The following is a 24,537-nucleotide window of genomic DNA, read 5'->3' as shown; positions in this document are numbered from 1 at the left end:
CCCCTGGGCTGCCCTCTGCAACCCCCAGTACCTGTTGGCCTTATGCTAGGCCGCAGCTCCTTTCCCCAGCCCTGCTCCACTCAGGTACCCTGTCTCCAGCTCCCTGCAGCCAGGCCCTTCTCTCTCTGAATGCAGAGAGAGACTATTTAGCCTCTGGCTCACAGCCTTTTTATACAGGCCAGCTGTGGCCTGATTGGGGTGTGGCCCAGCTGTGGCTGCTTCCCCAATCAGTCCAGCTTTTAGAGCTTTTCCCCTGCCCCAGCCCTCTCCCAGGGCTGCCTGTAAACCCCTGTGGGCAGGAGCGGGTAACTACCCCTCTACACTACCAGATCAGGCCCTTGCTGAATACACTTAAGCAGCTGCTTAAGTGCTTTGCTCAATAGGTGTCTAAGAGATCAAGTAAGATCCCACAGAGCTAAATTATTGTAGATAAGATCCTTAAAAACATAAAAAGATTGATGCCACTTAGGAATTTGAGATATTAACATTCTAAACAGAAACAACACAGGCAAACAGAAGTTTTAAAAGCAGGGCTGGTTAGACTACAAAGCCCTCAGTGTCCTTTAGATTGACTTGCTATCCAGCATGTTACCATCTGAACCTCTGTGTGAAGTTCAAACACATTTCTAATTCCAATTCATGTGAATGGTGTGTTACAGGAGTATGATTCCACAAATCCTTAATAACTATAAAAGTGAAAAATGTGTCAGAAAATTGAGATATAAGCTCAAAATAGTACTTCCGTGTATCAAAATAATAATGCTTCAGTAGCGTACATATTACTCCAAGACTGTCAGATCCTTTAACAATGCAAGTCTTTAAAAAAAGTCTAATATTTCTCACTTCATGTGCGATAAAACAGTAATTGTAGGCTATGCCATAATGTAATTCATTGTCAAATGATTTTATTCCATTGTCATACATTTTCTAAAGTAGAAAGCTTATCTTTTTAAAAAGTCTGATAGAACAGATATAAACAGTGATAAAAGAGGCAATATAACTTCAGAGTTAGTCATTTATTTTCATTACCTCTTTGGATATTTTGTAAAGAGTTCTTAATGCAACTTGGAGATTTTTAAATGCACGATTTTAGTATGTTAAAGCAATTAACACTGAGCACAATTAGAGCAGATCCAAACCAAAATTAAAATGATTTGTAAATTAATTACATTAAAAGGACATTTGCAGGTTATTGCTTGTAATTTTAAAGTTATTTAACCCTTCACTGGGTACAATACTCTACCGGAATGGAATTCACTTTTCTTTTAGAAAAAAATAATATTTTCCTTCATTCTGCGCAATAGTGCTTTGCTAGGTCTTATCTACACGAACACTTAGTTTGCAGAAAGTGTGGGTGTAAATCTACCCTGCACTAACCTGCCACACACTAAAAGTTCCATAGTGCACTTTGATCTAACTTCTTTTGAGTGGGAGTAAATTAAAGGACACTGGGGAACTTTTAGTGCACAGCAGCAGGAGCCACACAGACACTTACGCATGGCAGGGCTAGAGTACGGTAGATTTACACTCCAGCTTGCCATGTTCTAAGTGTTTAAGTAGACAGAAGTTGATTGTAACAGCAGGAAGTATTGAGATACATTGCATAGCGTTGGAAGCAAGATATAGGGATCCCTTACCCCACTATTCCTTGTACTCATTCTTGCAGTCTTTGACTTCAGTTGGAAGTTGAGTTGTGCAAGAAAACTGGATTGGTTTATGGGTTTTTGCAACACTGACCGTGTCATTTAGGCCCAGATCCTGACTCTCTTGCTAATGCTGAGTATCACCTTACTTCATGAGTAGCCCCATTAATTTCAAGGTACAACTTAATGAGGGTAAGAGTGTCAAAATCAAGCTTTTGAACACTATGTCCTTGACCCTGCAAACATTTAGGGGTAGATTGTGACATTAGTTATATTCCTGAACAAGGGGTGGTGTTTAAGCTGCAAAACAGAGAAGTCACCCAAGGACGTACCTGACAGAGAGAGAGACTGAATCACAGTACCTGCTTTCTTGGTGCTCTTGGAAGCTGGGGAATGGAACCTAGCCTATACCAGCAACAGTGAAGACACCCATCCATTCTGGTTCAGCTATCCTGAGCAGCGAGTGGTGGGGAGCCAAATCTCTGCCTATTGCCACCTACACCCATTAAGGATGGTGAGGCGTACTCACTTATTTCTACATGCTCAGCTCCGAAGTCTACATACTCCTCACAGAGGCAAAAGGGAGGCTCTTACTCCTTCATATGGGCATGTCGTCCAAGTCACAAACTAGTTCTACAGCCACTGTGTAGCTTTGTTCATGTGAGTAGTACCACTGAAGTCAGATTGGGGCCTACATTTGAAAGCTCTAAGTGATTTTGTTCATGGGTTCAGTACAGTCAGACTAAATTAACCTCGTGCTTCATTCCCCCGGCTTTCCTCTTTCCCAATTTCCCCTTATTCTTCCTATTTCACCTTTATTGTTCTTTGCTAATACTTGAATCATTTTTAAAGATCACACAAGAAGGCAATGCCTTTCTTCCAAAGCTGCTTTCTGAAAACAAAAATCATATGATTCCAAACAGTGTTTTGCTGTAAACTAAATTAAATAATCGTCTAAAACAAGGGTCAGTGCCAGATCCTGCTTGGGCTGAAGTCATACAAGTCTCATGAATGTAGCTCTCAACTGTAGAGAGAGAGATTTTATTCACCCCGTTAGCAATAAGTTATGAAGAATGAATGCAGAAACAACATTAGGAATGCTGGAATTGGATGATCAAGAACAATGACTGAAAAGATTACACTACAAAAATGACTAACCTCTTAGAAATAATAAGCAAAGAAAATGTATTACTCCCCAAAGATGCACGGCCTTCAATACTGTGAGAGCCTCAGGTTCGCTAATCTCCATTTAGCTATCTGAGGGCCATTGTGATATCTCTGTTTATCCAGCTAACCACACTGCTCAACATTTCCATCTAATTGGCAACATGGCATTGAAGGGATGTGGAGAATTGTTTTACAATATATATTATACACAAAAAAGAACTATGTTAAAAACATTGTTTGTAAAGTCAAGCACTGAAAAATTAGGAAATGTCAGAATTAAGGTTGCTTGTGCAATCTTTGTTTGGCCCCTTGTGCAAATGCATTATGACAGTCTTTAATTACATGACCACATGCTAGTTTTCACTCAGTGCACAGGACGGATAATGCACAATTAATGAGCAACTATTCAATATTTTGTTTTATCCTCATTGTTCTATGCATGGCCCCAAACCTCATTTACTGCACACTAGTCAAACCCAGCTCTGAAGACACAATTATTTATTTCCTCCTGGGCTTTTCTATGATGCTCATCACTGTCGTTTCAGAGTGCTTCACAAACATTAATTCATTTATATTCACAATGCCCCATGAGGTGTGCACGTGTGTGTATATGGTAATTATCCCCAGTTTACAGAGGAGGAGCCAAGGAACAGAGAGCTAATAAGCAGCATTGTTTAAAACAAGCAAAAGCATAGGTGCTGGAACTAAAGGTGCAGGGGGTGCTGCAGCACCCCCTGACTTGAAGTGGTTTCCATTATATACAGGGTTTACAGTTTGGTTCAATGGCTGCCAGCACCCCTGAACAAAATGCAGTATTTCTTCACATAACGCACAGTCAGTCTATGGAACTCCTTGCCAGAGGATGTTGTGAAGGCCAAGACTATAACAGGGTTCTAAAAAGAACTAGATAAATTCATGGAGGATAGGTCTATCAATGGCTATTTGCCAGGATGGGCAGGGATGGTATCCCTACCCTCTGTTTGCCAGAAGCTGGGAATAAGCAACTGGGAATGGATCACTTGATGATTACCTGTTCTGTTCATTCCCTCTGGGGCACCTAGCATTGGCTGCTGTTGGACGACAGGATATTGGGCTAGATGGACCTTTGGTCTGACCCAGTACGGCTGTTCTTTTGTTCTTAGAGATTAAGGTCACAAATTCCCACTATTTGTCAGTGCCAAATCTGAGACACCAAGGATCTGATTTTCATAGTACTGTACTTAGCATTATATAGCACTTAATATGTTCAAACCACAGCTCCCCATTGACTTCATGTGTAGTTGTGAGTGCTCAGCACTTCTGCAAATCAGACCACAGTGTCTCAAGTTGGGCATCAAGAAAATGAGAAAAAGACTATTGGTGATCACCTGTGAAAAGTTTGGTTTAAGTTACTTGACTAACTGTGGTAGAGGCAGGGATAGAATCCAATTATCCAGTGTGATGTTCAACTGTCTTTTCTTTTCCTGCAATCCCCTGCCTCGTTCACTACACAACTTGCAATTTCTGCAACAAATTTGGCAGGGGTCTTGTAGACAATAGCATTCTTCACTACACAGTTCTGAATCATCCCCAGAGTAGGTCCAACCTGTGCACTGAATGAGGCAAGAATATTGTGGATAAAATAGTGTGCAATCATGTATTAAAGACTATAATAATGCATAGGCACAAGGGATCTGAATTAGGATGCATATGTGCCATTTCCTAACTTCTGAGTGCTTGACTTTGCAACCATAATAGTGTTCTTTTAATGAAGTTTTTTGTGCATAATTTCCTAGATTTTTTTTTTAAAGCAACCTCCCCACCCCGATTATTCCATGATGTGGCATCATATTGACACCCACAAGGGGCATCAGCAGGGCTGGAATTGTTGGTACATACCTCTGCCACTTGAATTAACAGAGTACCTAATGCAGTAGCAGGGTGTCATCCTCAGTATGGGCCAGCACTAGAAAGGGATGAAATACACACTACCATTGGGTTTCACAGATATCTGCTGACAGCAGAAGTGAGACTGTTCTGCCTGTTTTCCCCAGGCTTTACCCCTTCTGCTCCATTCCTCCAACCCATCCCTGTGAGAGTCCTGTGTTTTCCCCACACCTGACTTCTCAGCCCAGTCACATTCTCCTTGCCTCTCCAGTCCCTGTCTTCACACCTCAGCCTTTGTATTCCAATGCCAGTTTACTTTTCCAGTCAGTCCTAGTCTCCGCCCACCCCCAGTTCCTCATCCTATCTCAGTTCACCCCCACACCTGGCCCCCAGCCATCCCCTCTGCTTTCCCTCACTGGCTCCCAGTCCCAGTCTCATGCTCAACCAGTCAGTTTTCCATCCCTCCTGGCATGGCAACCAGACCCAGTGTCCTTGCTCAGCCAAGTCTCAGTCTCTAGCACCCCAAATCCAGTCATCATTTCTCTCTCTCATGGCACCTGAAGTCGATATCTCACCAGATTTCTTGACCTAATCTGCTCCTTACCTTCCCCTCTGCCCTGGCTCTTGTCTCCCCTACTTTCGAATCTAACTGCTTCCTCCTTCATGCTGCCTAGGCACCAGTAGGGGGGTTATTTAGACAAGTAGCTATCAACCTATGTCTAAGGGGTCCACAAAAGACAGACTGAAAACTGACTGAACAGAATTCAACTATATATACAGACATCAGATTTCCAAAGGGGTCCGAACCTCCATTCAAAATTTTCTAAGGGTCTGCAAATGAAAAAAAGTTGAGAACCGCTGATTTAGATCACATGAAAGACAGGGTCCCTGCTCTCAGTACTTGTGTCTGGTCCCACCCTGGCCAGGAGCAGCTAGGAGAACTATTACAGGGAAAGTCTGGATTCTCCCCCATAGCCCTGGGATGGAGCATGCTCAGTGGGGAGAGTGCATGCACCATCTGGTCACATATAAGAGCTGTGAAGAGATGGCATACGCTAAGTGAGAATGGACTCTTTGGAAATTTTAGCTGCTAAACTCTAAAAATGACTTGAGCATGTGCAAACAGATTTTTTTTTCCAAACTTGCCAAATTTAGACCAGATTTTCACAGCAAAAGGAACATCCCTGACACAAAGGTCAGTCTGCTGTCAAATTTCAAGTCCCTGCTCCAAAGAACAGGGGCACTAGATTCTTTCAAAGGTAAGGTCACCAGAATTACACTGGTCTACAATTTTTGAGAAGTCGTCGGCTTCAGAGATAAAATGTGCTATTTATTATGTATTTTGATGTGCTGAATTCAAATATGACAATTAAAACAACTGATAGGCTACTGTTTCTAAGATATTTAAGTTTTTACATTTTATGTCTATGTATATTGTGTAGATTGTAGAGTTTTAATCATAAATTGTAAACCTAGGTCTTTACATGTGTTTATGGTTGCTTTACATGATAATATTTCACCTGTCCTGTTTATGTAACACTTTAAAAATCAGCAAAAGGGTTATATAAATAAAAAATTTTATGAAACAAAAGGCAAAAAACTATTATGTACATAGTTTAGTCCTATTCAGTGTCTACTCGGTGCTTCTTGGCTTGTCTCTTGTATTCATTAAATGGAGCACCTCTTGTCACTGTCCAGCAATACTCTGCAAGCATTGACGGGCTCCATTTGCCCTGATAGCGTTTCTCCATTGTTGCAATGTCCTGGTGAAATCGCTCGCCGTGCTCGTCGCTCACTGCTCCGCAGTTTGAAGGAAAAAAATCTAGATGAGAGTGCAAAAAATGTATCTTTAGTGACATGTTGCAACCAAGGCTTTTGTATGCCTTGAGGAGGTTTTCCACCAACAACCTGTAGTTGTCTGCCTTTTTGTTTCCAAGAAAATTTATTGCCACTAACTGGAAGGCTTTCCATGCTGTCTTTTCCTTGCCACGCAGTGCATGGTCAAATGCATCATCTCGAAGAAGTTCACGAATCTGAGGACCAACAAAGACACCTTCCTTTATCTTAGCTTCACTTAACCTTGGAAATTTTCCACGGAGGTACTTGAAAGCTGCTTGTGTTTTGTCAATGGCCTTGACAAAGTTCTTCATCAAACCCAGCTTGATGTGTGAGGGTGGTAACAAAATCTTCCTTGATTCAACAAGTGGTGGATGCTAAACACTTTTCCTCTCAGGCTCCAATGACTGTCGAGTGGCCAATCTTTCTTGATGTAGTGGGAATTTCTTGCACGACTATCCCATTCGCAGAGAAAACAGCAGTATTTTGTGTATCCAGTCTGCAGACCAAGCAAGAGAGCAACAACCTTCAAATCGCCACAAAGCTGCCACTGATGTTGGTCATAGTTTATGCACCTCAAAAGTTGTTTCATGTTGTCATAGGTCTCCTTCATATGGACTGCATGACCAACTGGAATTGATGGCAAAACATTGCCATTATACAGTAAAACAGCTTTAAGACTCATCTTCATGAATCAATAAACAGTCTCCACTCATCTGGATCGTGAACGATGTTGAGGGCTGCCATCACACCATCGATGTTGTTGCAGGCTACAAGATCACCTTCCATGAAGAAGAATGGGACAAGATCCTTTTGACGGTCACGGAACATGGAAACCCTAACATCACCTGCCAGGAGATTCCACTGCTGTAGTCTGGAGCCCAACAGCTCTGCCTTACTCTTGGGTAGTTCCAAATCCCTGACAAGGTCATTCAGTTCACCTTGTGTTATGAGGTGTGATTCAGAGGAGGAGGAGGATGGGAGAAAATGTGGGTCCTGTGACATTGATGGTTCAGGACCAGAAGTTTCATCCTCTTCCTCTTCCTCGTCTGACTCAAGTGAGAATGATTCTGGTGCATCAGGAACCGGCAGTCCTTCTCCGTGGGGTACTGGGCGTATAGCTGATGGAATGTTTGGATAATGCACAGTCCACTTTTTCTTCTTTGACACACCTTTCCCAACTGGAGGCACCATGCAGAAGTAACAATTGCTGGTATGATCTGTTGGCTCTCTCCAAATCATTGGCACTGCAAAAGGCATAGATTTCCTTTTCCTGTTCAAACACTGGCGAAGATTTGTTGCACAAGTGTTGCAGCATATGTGTGGAGCCCACCTCTTGTCCTGATCTCCAATTTTGCAGCCAAAATAAAGCTGATAGGCTTTCTTAACCATAGTGGTTATACTGCGCTTTTGTGATGCAAAAGTCACTTCACCACAAACATAGCAGAAGTTATCTGCACTGTTCACACAAGTACAAGGCATCTCTGCTCACTTTGGCTAAACCGAAATGTGTCCCTTTGCAAAATCAAACACTGACAAATAAGAGAGCACGACACTGTATGATTTCTAGAGCTGATATAGGGCAATTTGTTCAGCAGAGTGATGTAAGCTTCGTTATGATTGCATCATCTATGACTTCTAGGAATAACATGATGCAATTCATATCATGTATGACGCAATACCAGCTTCAGATTGCATCATTCATTGTTTTGCCTAAAAAGCAAGTATTGTCCAAACCCAGTCATAGATTTATTCACAGATCCAGTCAAAGATGTATTTTAGTCATTTCTGGTTTAAATTGAGATCCCTTCCCTTTATAACTCACTTATCCTCCCCCATTCCCAAGTCAAGGGTCGTATATACTGACCCAATAGCATATCTTGAAAACTAGAGCCAATCAACAATTTTAAGCATCATTTTCGTTCTCAGTGACCCAGAATTAGTAAAGTTTGACTACATTTATTTCAGAAGCATTTTGGCTGTAGAGCAGTGTTATTTAAACATTGTGAAATATGTATTTTTACCAAACTCCATTCTCAGAAATGGCTGGACCATTTTGGCTGAAACTTTCCCAAAACATTCATCCTGAAATGGGGTCTTATAATGGGAAGTGTCAGGCATCCTTAATAAAAGATGGGTCTTCCAAGCTCACCTATGATTTGGGTGACTATAAGTCTCATGAAATTAAGGTGATGCAGTGGACAAATTCAGACATGCTCTAGGCAAAGACAATACAAGTTTCCCAAATGTTCTGCAAAGACATCTCAGTCCTAATTTCTATTCCAGTTGTGATCTTTTCTTCTTTGCCTGTTATACTGACCCCTGGAGACTAAGATTAGACCAAACTAATTTTCACTGATGAAATGATCAGATATGAAGGCAGGTCTCTGTGGATGAAAGTCTAATGGGTTGGGCTTATTGGAAATTTTCCATTGAAACCATTTTCTGGCAGAAAATTGGGTTTTCTATATAATTAATTTTTCATGAAAAATGTCCGCTTTTTGATTGTTCATGGAAAAACTGAACACGGAAACATTTCTATTAAAAAATGCCACCATGGTGCCTCATAGGAATTGTAATTTGGGTGCCTTGTGCTCCCATTTTCCTTTGTGGGCCAGGCTCCCCAGCCAGACATCATCTCCTAGAATACACCACAGCCATGTAGCTAACACGATGCACCACCTTCCCTCTCCAAGAGGAGAAAATGTGCTCTGACCAGCAAGCCTGGCCTTTAAAGGAGAATGGAAACATGAGGCATCCAAACTACAACTCCCATAGAGTGGCAATATTTCAGAAGTACGGTATTTTGGGTTTTGATTTTTCACTATAATAGACCGGTGCTACCCGCCCTATGCTCAAACATGGAGCCTACTCCCCGGCAGCCTACCCCACTGCTTCACACTCTTGTAGAAGTGCTGAGGGAGTAGGCTCCATGTCTGAGCGTAGGGCAGGTGGTGCCTGTCCATTACAGTGAAAAATCAAAACCCAAAATATTTCAGACCCCCATAAATGAGCAGCCCCCACCCCAGATCCTGGCACACACACAGAGGGGCAGGGAGCAAGGCTCAGACACCCCAGAAAAGCAAGCCCTCCTGTAACCCAGCTCACATGAGTAGGGTCGGGGGGGGGCCACACACCCCGCCCCAGAAGGGGAGAGTCCCCATATTCCAGCACAAACAGAGAAAGGGAGAAAGTGGAGCTGACAGGCACCCTGCCACTCACCCCCATGTCCCTTTCCCAGTGTCACTCCCCATCACCTGAGCCCCCCAACCTCTATCACCTCCCCTACCATCCATCCCCCCCATTTATCTCACCCCCCCTTCCCCATGATGCAACCCCAAATCCCTCTATTCCCCCACTCCACCACCTCCTAAAATGTTCCTTCCTTGCCAGGAAGCATTTGCATGTCTATTTTTTTTTTAAACAAAAATATTTCAACTACATTCCCCCAAAATAACCCCCTTCCCCAAATCAAATTTTAGCCATATATTTCTGACCTTTTCCAGATTTCTGCCTGAGGTGGAACTTAAACTGTCACTGGCTGCATGGGCTCAGGATCAATGGCTTACTGCTTACCCCGTGACCCCTTCCGATGCAGTGAAAGCTTTACACCTACAAATCTCAGCCTCTCTCTCTGCACATGCTCAGTGTAATCTCGTGCTTGAGCCTTATTTAAGAATCTAACTGGCAAGCCAAACTCTTTTGCTGCTAATGTTCTGAATTTTGATCCCCCAAAGGGCTAGCAGGAGCCATGCATTCTCTGCACTCTAACCCAGACTGCTACTGATTTGTTGTGTGGTTCTGGATAAGTCGCAACCTCTGTCTCATTTTCCTCCATCTGGAAAATGGAGAGGATGCTACATACCCTCCAGGGTGCACTGGGAGAACTCAGTTATTGTTTGTAAAGAATTTGAAGATGTAAAGCTACATATAATGGCCAAGTATTAATATTATGGAGTCCCCTTTTGATGTCACTGTAAAAACCCCAGTTGCTCCCTATAAATGGAAATTAGTGGAGTTATGACTCTGACCATTTATGAGCAAGGTAAAAGAAAAGAACCTAGACAGACTGAAAGATACATCTCTAATGCATGGTAAGCACCAAGATTAGGAGCCCCCTGCAAATGTATTAAAGTAAAACACAAAATATTTCTATCACTCACTCTCTATATAGATGTTCTAGACTAATAGATTAATTTGGTTATGAAAAAGTATAAAGTGGTTGCCTGTACTGCTAGCAAAATATAATTAGCAAAATGGCAATAGTTTTCCTATATTGATTTTATTTGTTATAGATCAACATTACAGGAACAGCAATAAAAAAAAAGATAATGAGCAAAAAACCTCCTCTGTTGAAAGGTTATTTTTCCCATTAGCTCTGCAAAACATATTAATCCTAGAAGAGTGATATTTCCTTTCAGCTTTGCATAGCAGTGTGTACAAATAAAAATGTTAACTGCCAGAACATAATTTTCAGTATACTTGTCTTACTTCGGATGTGTGTTCTCTGTTTGCAGCACAGCTGTTCATATTTCCAACATGAGCTTCAGAGTAGTAAATATCTTCACTATGTTCCCAAAGTACTGCAGAGAGAGTTACACGTACCTATCGTATTAATGCTAATCTGACTTTTGCACATGCAAATCTACGTAGGCTGCTTTGAAAATGCAGCTCACAAGCATTGACCCCCACGACATTGCAGAATTCCTTACCAGCATCGCTATACTTAATGTTGTGGCAGCGTTTCTAGGATGTAAACTGTATTTTAAAGATCTTATTACACAGCCAAAAGAACTGGCTCTGGGATAAAATTTGGTTTATAGCATACTGTAAAATTGCATTAATGAAGTAAATTATTCCTACCAAACTGTAAAACAAGATGATTTGATTACTAAAGGACTAGGATTGGGTTTTGTTTATTTGTTTTTAAGAGTAGACACTGGTGTGTTTAGATCCATTTTTGTACTCCTATATTCCAAACCCAATGCCCACGATTATCAAAATAGCACAGCTGGCAGCACCGTCGCCCCAGCGCTGGAAGCCCAGAGGTGCACATCTCATGCCAAGATATGGGCTTGTATTCAATGCTGACCTTGCAATGGAGTGCCTGGGGGATGTTGTTGCACTGTTAGAGTTGTCTGCCTTCACAGAAGACATTAAATCAAGGTCATTTCTATCCATCAGTGGGGACTACCCACACAAAGGTAATGATCCTATAGCAATTTTCAAAAGAGTAGGACATAACTGTGATGTCCTTACCACATCTGATCCTAACAAATAGCTCGGGCTCGGTGGGAGCTATTGCTGAGCACATAATAGATACCCATGACCCATGGGGACTTCCCAAATTATGTCACTGATACTTATCTCCTTACTTTGCAAAGCACTCTCACTTAGCAAAAAGTGTATAGTAATTCTAGGCATAATTAGAATTACAGGGATAAGCACAAAAGGGAAATCATTAATACGTAATGCCTGTGTAGAGCATGTTCAGAAACACATTGCATTTGCAAAGTTCTATTACTCTGAAGTGGAATTTACCAAAAAAATAAAATAAAAAATCCTATCCAAGAAAATTAACTTAGCCTCTTTATCTTATGCAAATATACTTCACCTTGTTGCCTAGGGGAGAGGCACAGTGCAAAAACTAAAAAGTTGGGGCAGAGAGAAGAAAAATGTTACAATCTTATTATTATTTACTTGTATTACTCTGTCACCTAGGAGTATGTCTTGGACCCCACTGTTATTGGGACTGCACAAACACAGAACAAAAAGAGAGTCCCTGCCCCCAAAGAGCTCATAATCTAAGGGCAAGTCTACACTAACCCCCCAATTGGAACTAAGGTACGCAACTTCAGCTACGTAAATAACGTAGCTGAAGTTCGAAGTACCTTAGTTCGAACTTACCTCGGTCCAGACACAGCAGGCAGGCTCCCCTGTCGACTCCGCGTACTCCTCTCGCCGAGCTGGAGTACCTCAGTCGACGGCGAGCACTTCCGGGTTCGACTTATCTCGTCCAGACAAGACGCGATAAGTCGAACCCAGAAGCTCGATTTGCTTGCCGCCAAACTACCGGGTAAGTGTAGACCTACCCTAAGTATATGACAAGAGACAACAAATGGATACAAACAGGCAGACAGGAGAGTAAAGGGAAACAACAAGTCATTATTGGTCAACATATTAGGCAGTAGTCTCAGCTCACCAGAAGTCTAACCGTTGTTAAGTTTTTTATAGGCATCACGGTGAAAGAGCCTGACCTCAGTGATGGAGTTTACAGCTTCATCATGATACAAAGAATAAGAGGAGGACCATCTACTCTGTTTATATCTTAGCATTCTAATTAGAAATAGGAGATCCAATTAACAGCCATGTTCAGTTTCTACAATCTAAACCTATAAATGGCATACAATTAGGTATACAAATAAAGGGCCACATTCTATAAAGATTTATGGATATGTTTAACTTCAAGCAAGGGACTAGTTCCAGTGAAATCACTTAATTTGTACAGTGATTTTTATGGTACCCTATTTCATTTCTGTAGAATCATATTGGTTTGATCACTGTTAACTACTACAGAATATTTCCATAAGGGAAGATTTAAGAGTGAAACTATTAAATAGCATCCAGATTTGTTTGGATCATCTTAGCAAACCAGGATGCATTTGTGGATAGCTGTACATGCACTGATTTCCTCCGTAAACATTTTGCTGAAAGTAACATATTGAGTTGTCAGGAAGATATTACATAGGGACCAAAGCTCATGTCATATTCATTTTCTGATACAAAGTGAAACTGGCCATCATATCACTGGAAGAGCTTAACTATAGACATGAACGTTACTGATAATCTTGAACAGTTTAACCATTGGCAAACAAATATGAGATTTAAAATACCACCAAGCACAGGACTGAGTGTAAATGAATTTTCCTTCGCCTTGTTTGAGTCAGCTTTGTTCCTAGGCTAGAGAGACAGTAACCAGAAACTCAAAGGACTGTGACCAAGCATTCTATCAATATCAGTGGGATTTCAAGTTTACAATTGATAAAGCACCAAATTGATTTAAAAGAAACAGAACCTTTCCAAGACATATCCATACTTCCCCCCCATAAACTAGGAAGAAACTGAGTGTCATTTGCAGAAATTATTGGATGCAGATGAACTTAAGGAATCTAGAAACTCATGTACACTACTGCTGCTGACTATATATCATCTATGTACACAGATGACGACTATTATTTCAGACAAAGATGTCCAAGGATTATCAGACCCTGCATAAGCACAAAATTCAGGAAGCTAAGGACCTCATCCAGGATGCAAATACTTCATAGTATTTAGAGGTAAATAATGGCAATGGAATGAGATATTCAGACTAGAAGGAAACAAAAATGATCTGTTCTTAAAACCTTTAGCAATTTCCTAATTTGAATGAATACCAAAATGCATCACAGAAAATTAGCTAATTACAAGCACCTGTCAGTGATATGCATTGTTGAAATTACAAATATATATATGATTATAAAGACCTTGCAAGACAAATTTGATTTTTAGTAGAATGACAAAATTAGCGGATGAAGGGAAAACAATAGATGTAATATTTGGAATGTAGTAATTTGGAATTTTCATACAAGGGATTGGTTTTCAAGAAGTCAGGATACAACTGCATGCATAGAAGTCTATAAAAATTGGTGTAGACAATGGGGAGGGAGTATAATATTTAATATATTTAAAAGGGTGTAGCTAGAAGCAATAGGACAAAATTAAGAAAGGGAAATTTTAGAATATGAGGAAAAGCTGAAAAAGTGATTTACTAGCATGTGGAATAATCTTCCAAGAGATGTGGTAGAATCTCCATTGCTTGTTAAAATTAGACTGCATTTAAAATTAGACTGCATAAAATACTCAAATATGCAAAATGGCTCAATCATGCATTAGCAGGGAGATGACCAGAAGATCTAGTCAGTCTTCTCTATCTCTAGATTCTTTATATATGTATGTAATAAACCATTTAGCATGAACTGTCAAAAATATATACATTCCTCATGTTATTTATATTGGACACACAATGTAATTTCAGAAAAGGGGTTGGGACTAATATCAGGAAAAACAGAGGCCTTAAGATATATACTAATTCAGGAAACCTGAAAATCATTTTTTAGGATTCTGTTATCATCATGGTTATTTTTTCAGAAAATGATATTTGTACCATTCTCATAATGACCTCATACAAGGCCTTTCCTTCCCCAGAAAATGAAAAGCAGACTGGCTAACACCTGCTGGAATGAGTGTGAGCTATTTAATGATAAGTGGAAGGAGAACCGTGATGTTAGTTCCTAGGTGATAATCAACAAACAAAACACTGCAAATGTTTTAGCTTTAGCTGGTACAAAATTTACCTTACATTCTGTCAGGAAGTGGAGACTCCTCATTTTGAGCACAGTACAATATCACTTTTACCCACAGCTGGAAATGACTTCTAATATACTTTTGTTTGTCAGTTTGCCTACTCATTTTCAGTTATCACCAACCTCCGTAGCTATGGAGGTCTGTTTTCTCCTCAGTTCACATGGATAGCTCTAGTATAATTTAATGGAAGTTACATGTGCTTATTAAAGAAAGACTGACAAGGATCAAGAAAATCTGAGGCATCAAGGTACCATGAGAGTTGTCATGTATTAAATTATGATGATAATGATATATGGCAACCTTCTAGAGTCCGGTTAATCTCTGTACATACCCATGCCTGTATTCGGATTGACTATGTTGCAGAGAATGTTTTTTGTGGCATGTATGGATGTTCTTCTCCTAGTGACTGATGAAGATCAACTATTCACATGAGTATTACATCCATCCAATGCCTTTGCTGCTGTTGATCATGAGGTGTTGGCAATGTGCTTGTGAACCTGAGCAGGAACTGGCAGTGCTGCTCTTATGTGGTTTTGCTCTTATCTCTGAAGGAGAGCCCATGGAACTGCTCTTCTACCTCTCATGTGGGATTACGCAAGGCTCCATCTTGTCTCCACTCTTGGGCAATGTATATATGATGCCATTAGGAGGATTAGTAAGGAAGCGTGGTCTGTGAAGTCTTCAAGAAGCTTTTTGTTTCTCTCTCTTTGGACCCAGATTGTTGAGTGCCTTTCCCAGTGTCTGATGGAAACTGAGCATAGCTGAGGGTACACTGGCTGAGTCTCAGACCAGTTAAGATAGTGGTGATGTTTGTAGAAAACAAACAAAAGACATAGCAAAAACAAGTGTCCCACCAACTGAGGGTATGTTTCTGCCATGGGTCACTTAGATTGGCAATCTAGGAGTCAGGTTAAATTCCTAATTACTGCTGGACGATCATCTTTCAGCAAAAGCCAAGATAGCTTATCATCACTTACATCTGGCTGCAAACTTTTCTTTCCTATTCCGCTCATGCTGCAATTGTTCATGCCTTTGTCACTGGCAGACCGGATTACTGTCATGAATTCTACTTGGGACTATACTTTGAATCACTCAGAAACTAAAGTTGGCGCACAAGCTCACTTGTTAAGCACAACTTCTTACCACCAGAATATCTGTGCAGTGCTTCAGAATCTGTCCTAATGCTTATGTAATTCTATGTGGTATTTTCAGGGGGAAGTCATAAGCAGCCTTGGAGAGAGCAGTTTCAGTGAAGTTAGAGGGGAAGCCAGACCGCAGGGGAGCCAAGATGGAAACTGATGAAAGGAACAAGGCAATAGTTGTAAACAGTGCATGAAATTGGTTTGGAAGTGAAGGGAAGAAGGGAAATGGGACAGAAATTAGAGATCTTATACAAAGGTTTATCAGAAGCAAGGTGGAATTTGTTGCATGAAGATGATGCTAGGTCCCAAACTGAAAAATACAACCAAATCTATAAATTAAATGTGTTTTTGATCAACTGCATAATTTCTTGTTCGTCACCAAATTCTGGATTATTGTTATACTATGGGTCAAGTTCTATCTTCCAATACATGTGTATAATTTCCACTGAAGTAGATTTGCATGTGCAGTTCTAAAATGTAAGTGCATTTCACTGGAAGAGTTTATGAAACTGTGGAGTCGAAGCCCGTATTCAGAGGAATCTGAGGGTATTCTGGGCTCGGAATGTTTAAAATAAATAATAATTGGTTCAACATGGTGTGCTCCAAAGACCAAAAATACCTCCTTGTTCTTTAGCAATATTTCTGTGAATCTTAGGAATAAGTCATCTCTGAAAGGGACGGTTTGACATTATCAGAGAAGGGGTTGGCACCAGAACCAGGAAAATCAAACCAAACCACTTTAAGTGGTGGAATTTTAATAAAGGGCCTGTGACAGATCCTTCCAGCACATCACAGCAGTAAGCTGATGTTCAACTTCTTTCCCCTGGAGAAGTACTGATCCAAGACCTGCCCCCTGAGGCATTTAATCAGTTTGAAATCCAAAACCCAAGCTCCTTACAGGGAGGTCTGTAAAGCTACACATTCAAAAACAACATTCTTGATTGGCATACAGAAGGCTGGTGTGAACAAGGGTAAGTCTGTAAGGGGCACCACTGTGGTGAGAGAATGCAGGATGAATTGTTGGTATTAAGTGACTAGCCAATCCCAAAATGACTGGAGTAATTTCATTGTCCTGGATTTGGGAATTTTAGTTAATAATGTTACCTCTCCCTTTCCCCCCCGACAACACTGATCTCAGGAGGTAATCCAGGAACTGGCTGTTTTTTGGGCCTAGGTACACTTGCTAGAGTTCACCCTCTACCCTGCTGTTTGTCTCTTACTCAGTAGGGTGTAAGTGGCTCCAGCCAGGACTCATGCTATATATATATATATATTGTGCATCTCTGTCATACATATTGTGATCTATTATACAAGCCTTAGCCTACAACAGAAACTTTTTGCTGGTATAGTAATGTCAGTTAGGGGTGGAGGTTTTGTGACATTTTTATACCCTCAAAAGTCCTAGTGTAGTCACAGTTGTACTGACATATAAGTGCTTTCGCTGGTATAGCTTATTTTGCTAGAGGAACCGGTATAAACCCTCCCGGGGAAAGCACTTTATTGCTACTATGAACTGTGTCTGCACAAGGCAGCTTTGCAGGCTCTGCAGACCAGCACACTTTTCCTCATGAAGACCTGGCCTAAGAGTACCTAGATGCAGTTCAGCAGTTATAAGCACATAGAACTCTAAAGGGCCATCTTTCAAACAATCAAAAAGCCAAATAAAACCATAAAAACCTTGCCTAGGTTAAAACATTCAACTGCTAAAAACAGAGAAAACAATAAGTAAAACCAAAGCAAAATGTTAAACCAAAGCATGACTAAAGAAGAAAGCCTGGCAGCAGAATCTGAAGCTGCCAAGCTTAGGCTGTGACAGATGGCCACAGGCAGCAAATTCCAAAGAGAAGGGCCTTCAAGTAAGAAAGCAGCAGCTTTGAAACTGGACAATAATTGGCAAGATTTTCAGTATCAAGAGATTGCCTCTTGAGCAGTTTTCTAACCAGTGCATGTGTGAGAAAGTGGCTGGCACTCTGCCTACCTGAAAGGAAGCATTAATAGCTTTGGTCAATAAAAAATCCAATATCACACCCTACTATTTTTTTAAAATGGGCAGGAGTCCAGCTCGCAAATGATGGGACATTGCTGTTTCAGCTGACAGTCAGTCCCACTGAGCAACACTGGATGAAACTCCAAGAAGGCTGTTTATTTGCCACTAGTGTCAGCCAGACCATCCTTAAATTACCAGGTTGTGTCTATGAACAGGTGTATGAACTTCATAATAAGAAAAATTCTGTTCTGATGCAGAGTGAAAGCATTTTGAGTTTAGAGGCAGCATCTCCTACCTCCCACTGATCTGACCAGTCTACCTAGGCCTCATCCTCTTCTACTAATTGGTCTAGCAGACCCATCTTTATTTTCCACTGATTTGTACTCATTCATGAAGTTATTATGCCAAATCCATTTGCTCCTCTTTTGACCAGGCTGTAGTTAACTCACCTCACTGCCTCTGGACCTTACATAACATCTGCCATTTTGCTAGAAACATACTCTGTTGATGGTTGTAACTCAAGCCCTTTGTCTCCACGCTTCAGTTCTCTCTTCTGAGCTGACCAGTTGCCCCAGGCCTTTTGTTTTTCTAGACATTTCCAAATGCTTTCAAGCCAATTCTCACATTCTCTCTCATTTGGAGATATGTCCAACATACTTCTCATATGGAGAAGACAACTGGCCACGCTACTTTTAGGGGTCAAGCTCTGACATACATGAATCTTCCATTGGCTAACAGTATAACATCTCAAAAAGGTGAGAAAACCTGTGGAAACTCTCAATATATGCAACCTAGTCAGAACAGCAAAAACATACTCCAACATAATTGGGCATCAACTGCAAAGGCTCAGTCAAAACACTTATCTAGTCCATCAGTCTGTGGGTATTAAGGAGGCAGGTCTTATTTCCATCCCCTCAGATTCTTTACAGGAAAGATGAATTAACATCTAACAATACAGCTCTGCCTGGGGGTAGTCTCTACTCTAGAAAAGGACTGTCCACCACCTGACACACAAAATTCAGACTTGATGTAAAGCGAATTTACCTCTTTTTAATTTGTTGATTTGACATTTGGCCTGTACCGTATCTTTCTCCTCATGAAACTCTGTCATAGTTGTGGTCAGCACAGGTTCCATCACTATAAATGAAAAAGGGCCTACTGGCAGGATAGCTTCTGTTGAGGAGCTCGGGTTGTTTAGTCTGACAAAACGAAGGTTGAGGGGGGATATGATTGCTCTCTTTAAATGATTGCTCTCTTTAAATATATCAGAGGGATAAATACAAGGGAGGGAGAGGAATTATTCCAGCTTAGTACTAATGTGGACACGAGAACGAATGGATATAAACTGGCCGTAGGGAAGTTTAGGCTTGAAATTAGACGAAGGTTTCTGACCGTCAGAGGGGTGAAATATTGGAACGGCCTTCCGAGGGAAACGGTGGGGGCAAGGGACCTGTCTGGTTTTAAGATTAAGTTAGACAAGTTTATGGAGGGAATGGTTTGATGGTAAAACATATTAGCTGAGGAATACCAAGCAATGGTAGGTAAACAGTATAATGGCTAACAAGGGTCAGGCTGGAGACTCTTGCCTACATGCTTGGGGTCTTACTGATCGCCAGATTTGGGGTCGGGAAGGAATTTTCCTCCAGGGTAGATTGGTTGAGGCCCTGGAGGTTTTTCGCCTTCCTCCGCAGCATGGGGCAGGGATCTCTAGCAGGAGGGTTCTCTGCCAATTGAAGTCACTAAGACACAAGATTTGGGGACTTCATCAGCAGAGTCAAGGAAAGGGTAGGGACGGTTTTGTGGCCTGCAGCATGCAGGGGGTCAGACCAGATTATCATAATGGTCCCTTCTGACCTTAAAGTCTATGAGTCTATGAGGACACGTCTTTGGAACTCACTTCCTTCCTTTGGTTCATAACAGCCTGTGTTTTTGGTGGTCCTTGCAGCATGCTCTCAAGACTATCTTTTTGCCCTTGCCAGGAGGGAATGTTGGGAGAAGGATGATACTGATTCCTTCAGGTAGACTGAGTGCCAGCCATTTTCTCACAAATTCCATGGTTAGAAAACGGCTCAGGAGGCAATCTTCAGTGACTCTGAAAAAGATTTGGGGCTTGGGTGGATAATCAGCTGAACATGAGATCTCAGTGTGATGCTGTTGCCCAAAAAGCTGAAGTGATCCTGGGATGCATGAACAGGTGAAACTTGAGTAGGAGTAGGGAGGTTATTTTACCTCTGTATTTGGCACTGGTGCTACTGCTGCTGGAATACCGTGTCCAGTTCTGGTGCCCATAAATCAAGAAGGATGTTGATAAACTGGAGAGGGTTCAGGATGATTAAAGGATTAGAAAATATGCCCTATAGTGATAGGCTCAAAGAGCTCAATCTATTTAGCTTTAAAGAGAGATGGTTAAGGGGGTGACTTTATTACAGTCTAGATGTATGTACATAGGGAACAAATATTTAATATTGGCTCTTTAATCTAACAGACAAAGGTATAACATTATCAAATGGCTGGAAGCAGACACTAGACAAATTCAAACTGGAAATAATGTGTACATTTTTGGTGGTAAAAGTAATTAGTGGTCGATTAACTGTCCAACACTGACAATTTTTAAATCAAGATTGGAAGCTTTTCTAAAAGTGATCTGTAGGGATTATTTTGGGGACATTGTATGACCTGTGCTATACAGGAAGTCAGACGAGATGATCACATCGGGCCCTTCTGGCCTTGGAATCTATGATTCTATGAATGTGTGTTATATGAATACTGTTACTGCAGTTGCGCTCTCAGAAGTGATTGATTGAGTCCTACATATAAATTTTATTTTTAAGAGTGTACCAAGGACTCCCAGGGCTTGGGTTGGTACTCTCGTGTAGTTAGTACAAATAAACTTTAACCACCCCTGAAAGGAAATGTCTCCAAGCATGGTCTTCATTAAAACAGTCTATACAGTGGATTGTACATTGACTCCATCTATAGATCCTCAACAGAAATTATTTTTGAAACTTTGTAAGACATTCAGAAGAACATTGTACAGTATATAGTTTTGTCTCCATTATTGTAATAAGGAAATTACTGAGTCTGAAGAGATATGAGATGAGAATAACCAAAACAGAAGAGTTTTTGGGGTATACAATAAATTATAAAAGAAAATGGAACTGACTTGACTTCTTTCTCTTAAAAAAAATCACTTGACTTCTTAAGACATTACAATAGACAAGATCCTGAAAGAAAAGACTGAATGGGTGCCATTAATATGTGAAATATTAACAGTCAAGCAATTTTCTATGATAGTAAGTTGTGTTGATGTGGGATTTTATGATGCAAGACCCGATTCTTCTCACTTACACCAGCACACATGAGAAACAACTCCACTGAAGTCATGTGAGCTACACTGGTATAAAACTGGTGTTTTCACTTAACCCAAGCCTGATGCTATTCTCTAAGGTTCTTTCAACAGCTGCAGCCTTCTGCATTGTATACCAGCTGCTTGATGTGTGCTTTATCTTCCTCCAAGGCTCCTCAGTGTTTCCACTGTTCCTTCAGTATTTCATAGTATATCTTTAGTCCTTTTTGTAATTCGTGGTGATATTTGTATCTAGAAAGAAACTAACTTTTAAGCTTCCTTCCTTACTTTCTTTGTGCATTTCTTAGTTTAGTTACAGAAGTTTTATAGGAATGCAGCCTATTGTGACTGGAACAATTACCTCCTCGTTTCCCATTACTATCCCTATTTAGAAATATGTTTGATAACTATGCACTTTCTAGCACTGAAAGGATAGACTCTCCATATGTGGTAGGCAAATACACAATATAGCCTGTGTTCCAACCTCTTATGTCAATTTTCCTATTGCCTTGGATAGTTTTGGTTTTAAAATGCAATGCAACAGACCCCCTGTGGCGGGGTAGTCACCCTGCCATGCCTTGAAGGGCTTAAAACAGCCCTGGGAGAGGGCTGTGGCCGGGGAAAAGCTGGGCTGATTTAGAAAGCAGACACAGCTACAGCCAGTGCAGTGAGGGTCCAGCTGGCCCTTATAAGAGGGCGGTGGGCCAGAAGGAAGGTTAGACACTCTCTTTAGCTTCTCAGAGAGAGAAGGACCTGGCTGCCTGGAAGCTGAGAATGGTATCTAGGGTGGAGCAGTGCTGGGGAAGGGCTGAGGGAGCTGGGGAGCTGCAGCCTAGCAAAGCCCCAAGCTGCAGGCCGAAGTAAGGGCCCACAAAAGGGTACTAGGGCTGCAGAGGGGCAGCCCAGATATAGGCAGAGGCAGTTGGTCCAACCCCCCTGGCCGATGATGAGTGGTTTACAGACTGCAGTCTGCCCCAGGGAGCGGGGGTTAGACGATGACTGGCAGTAGCCACTGAGGCAAGGTGGGAATAGAGGGTGGGGGTTCCCTTGGGAGGGGAGACCCAGACTGTGGGGTACTGCGGAGGGCAGAACCTCAAGATAAAGGGGCACCGGGGTCCGAGAGGGACACGGGGGCCAGCAGCAGGTGAGACATCAGTCAGTAGAGGGCGCTCTGGGCTGGAAAGAGCTAATTCCCTGGACAACCAGCAGGCGGCGCCATGCCGGTGAGTTGTCGTCCCGCCACACACACCCCCACTGCCCAGTACCCCCTGCGCAGCTCCACTACAGCTTTCCAGGGCCCCCGAGACTCCCCACTGCCCAGCGCCCCCCCAACCGCCCCCAGAGATCCTCTCTTCCAAGCCCTGCCCCATGGCCAGACTCACTGGCCCCGCTGGGAGGTGACTCTGTGTGCTGGGCTGAGCGAAGAGTGCTCCAAAAGGGCAGCATGGGGCCAACTCCCCCTCAGCCACCCTGACTTCGGCCCTGCCACCTGCTGGACCGGGAGCAGCAAAATTTGAATTATTAAGTGCCCCTAGAATGCTGGTGCTCCTAGGCACATGCCTACTGTGCCTAGAGGGAAATCCAGTCCTGCCTCCTAGTGTTATTTATTATTGGGATATTCATCTGGATAGTAAATATTAGGCCAAATGCACCCTTGTTGTGCCTCCGCTGATTTCAATAAAATTACACCATGGATGAATGTGGTCAGACGTCTATTATTAAAAAAAAAAAAGTCTAAATTTGGTTTGTGTTCACATAATTCTTTCCCCGTTTCCTTGGAAAATCTGGTATGAGAATTTTCTTCTTAGGGCAGATCTGCAGCAATTTACAGCAGCTGAGAATCAGCTCCTTTTATTTTCGGAGTCAGATAAGTGTATTATCAGATGTTTTGCAATTCTTTTGCGGCACCCCCGGTCTCTAGAGAATACCACCACCTACTGACTGCTAATGTTCTTATTCTAATATAATCTCATTCCCTTAAGTGACCTTTTTTATAAAAAGATAGTGTTACTTCTTTACAGAAAGGAAAAAAAGCTAATTGATAAACAGAAACATATCGCCTCTTCTGAGCCAGGGAGTGCTCCTTCAGCTCTTTAGGGATGAACTAACCAAATACTTTCCCAAGAGAACCAGAATGACACTGTAACATGAAAGTTGCATTTGCTCTCCTGACTTCTGCATAATACTTACACCACATGTAACGTAAGCTCATCTAACCACTCCGCGCACTGCCTCCTGCTTTCATCTTTACCCAGAAAGTGAAACTCCAGATTATTATTTATCAATCATTCCAGCATTATATATTACTCATTTGGCTAGGACAGTTGCATGTCAGAAAACAGTTCTGTATGGATCTAGCCCTAGAAAATGGAGACAAAGTGGTGGAATAAGATAAACAAGAAACACTGAAAAAAGTAAAATAGGAAACCCATTGGCTCCTACATCACGGAGAAAGAGAAAGAGACTCTGTGAACTTCTCTGAACGTGCAGCCTGAAGTTTTTTTAAAAATTATTGTTATTTGTATTGTGCTAACACCTAGGAGCCCTAGCCATGGACAAGCATGCCACTGGGCTTAGTGCTGTACAAAAAGGCAGTCCTTGCCCCCAAAGGCTTACAATCTATGCTTTTCTTCCTGCTCTTCTATAGTGTTTTCTTGACTCATTTTCCAGTGAACTGAAATTGGGGGTGGGGGGGAGGCACCCTTTTCCTACTTTGTATCAATTCTTTAACTTTGGGAAGATATCAGGCTCTGACAATCTTAAGATTCTCATATTCCAAAAGGTCTTTGTCACGGAGTATTGGGGCACTCAGGGCCCTGCACCCCCGGCTTCCTGCGATTCACCATGACTCTCAGCCAGCCAGTAAAGCAGAAGGTTTATTTGGATGACAGGAATACAGTCCAAGACAGGTCTTGCAGGCACAGACAACAGGGCCCCCCTCAGTTAGGTCCATCTGGGGGTCCCAGGGCATCCCAGCCCCCCCCCCCCTTGGGAGGTCAGAGCAATCTCTCCATCCCTGCCATCTCACCACCCAGCTTCCAAGACTCTGCCTTCAGCGACCCCTCCCACAGCCTTTGTTCAGTTTCCCGGGCCAAGGTGTCACCTGGCCTCCAACCCCTTCCAGGGTTCTCATGTTACACGCTCAGG

General features: G+C 41.9%; 1 protein-coding gene across 8 annotated transcripts in view; it reads right to left on the bottom strand.

Annotated features, from left to right (window-relative positions):
* The window catches only part of ST6GALNAC3 (ST6 N-acetylgalactosaminide alpha-2,6-sialyltransferase 3), a 312,581-nt gene that overhangs the window by 134,963 nt on the left and 153,081 nt on the right, over nucleotides 1-24,537 (bottom strand). The window contains exon 1 of one of the 8 annotated variants that reach the window (XM_005302404.5): nucleotides 19,089-19,109. The exons of the other annotated variants lie outside the window; for them this stretch is intronic. The gene's annotated coding sequence lies outside the window, so the exon portion shown is untranslated. Of the gene's footprint in view, nucleotides 1-19,088; nucleotides 19,110-24,537 lie in introns of those variants that run through there. 8 annotated transcript variants of the gene reach the window in all.

The sequence above is a fragment of the Chrysemys picta genome, chromosome 8 (genome assembly GCF_011386835.1).
Source record: "Chrysemys picta bellii isolate R12L10 chromosome 8, ASM1138683v2, whole genome shotgun sequence".
NCBI classification, from domain to species: domain Eukaryota; kingdom Metazoa; phylum Chordata; order Testudines; family Emydidae; genus Chrysemys; species Chrysemys picta.
The sequence above is the reverse complement of the archived record's forward strand: the minus strand, read 5'-3'. Positions and strand labels throughout refer to the sequence as shown.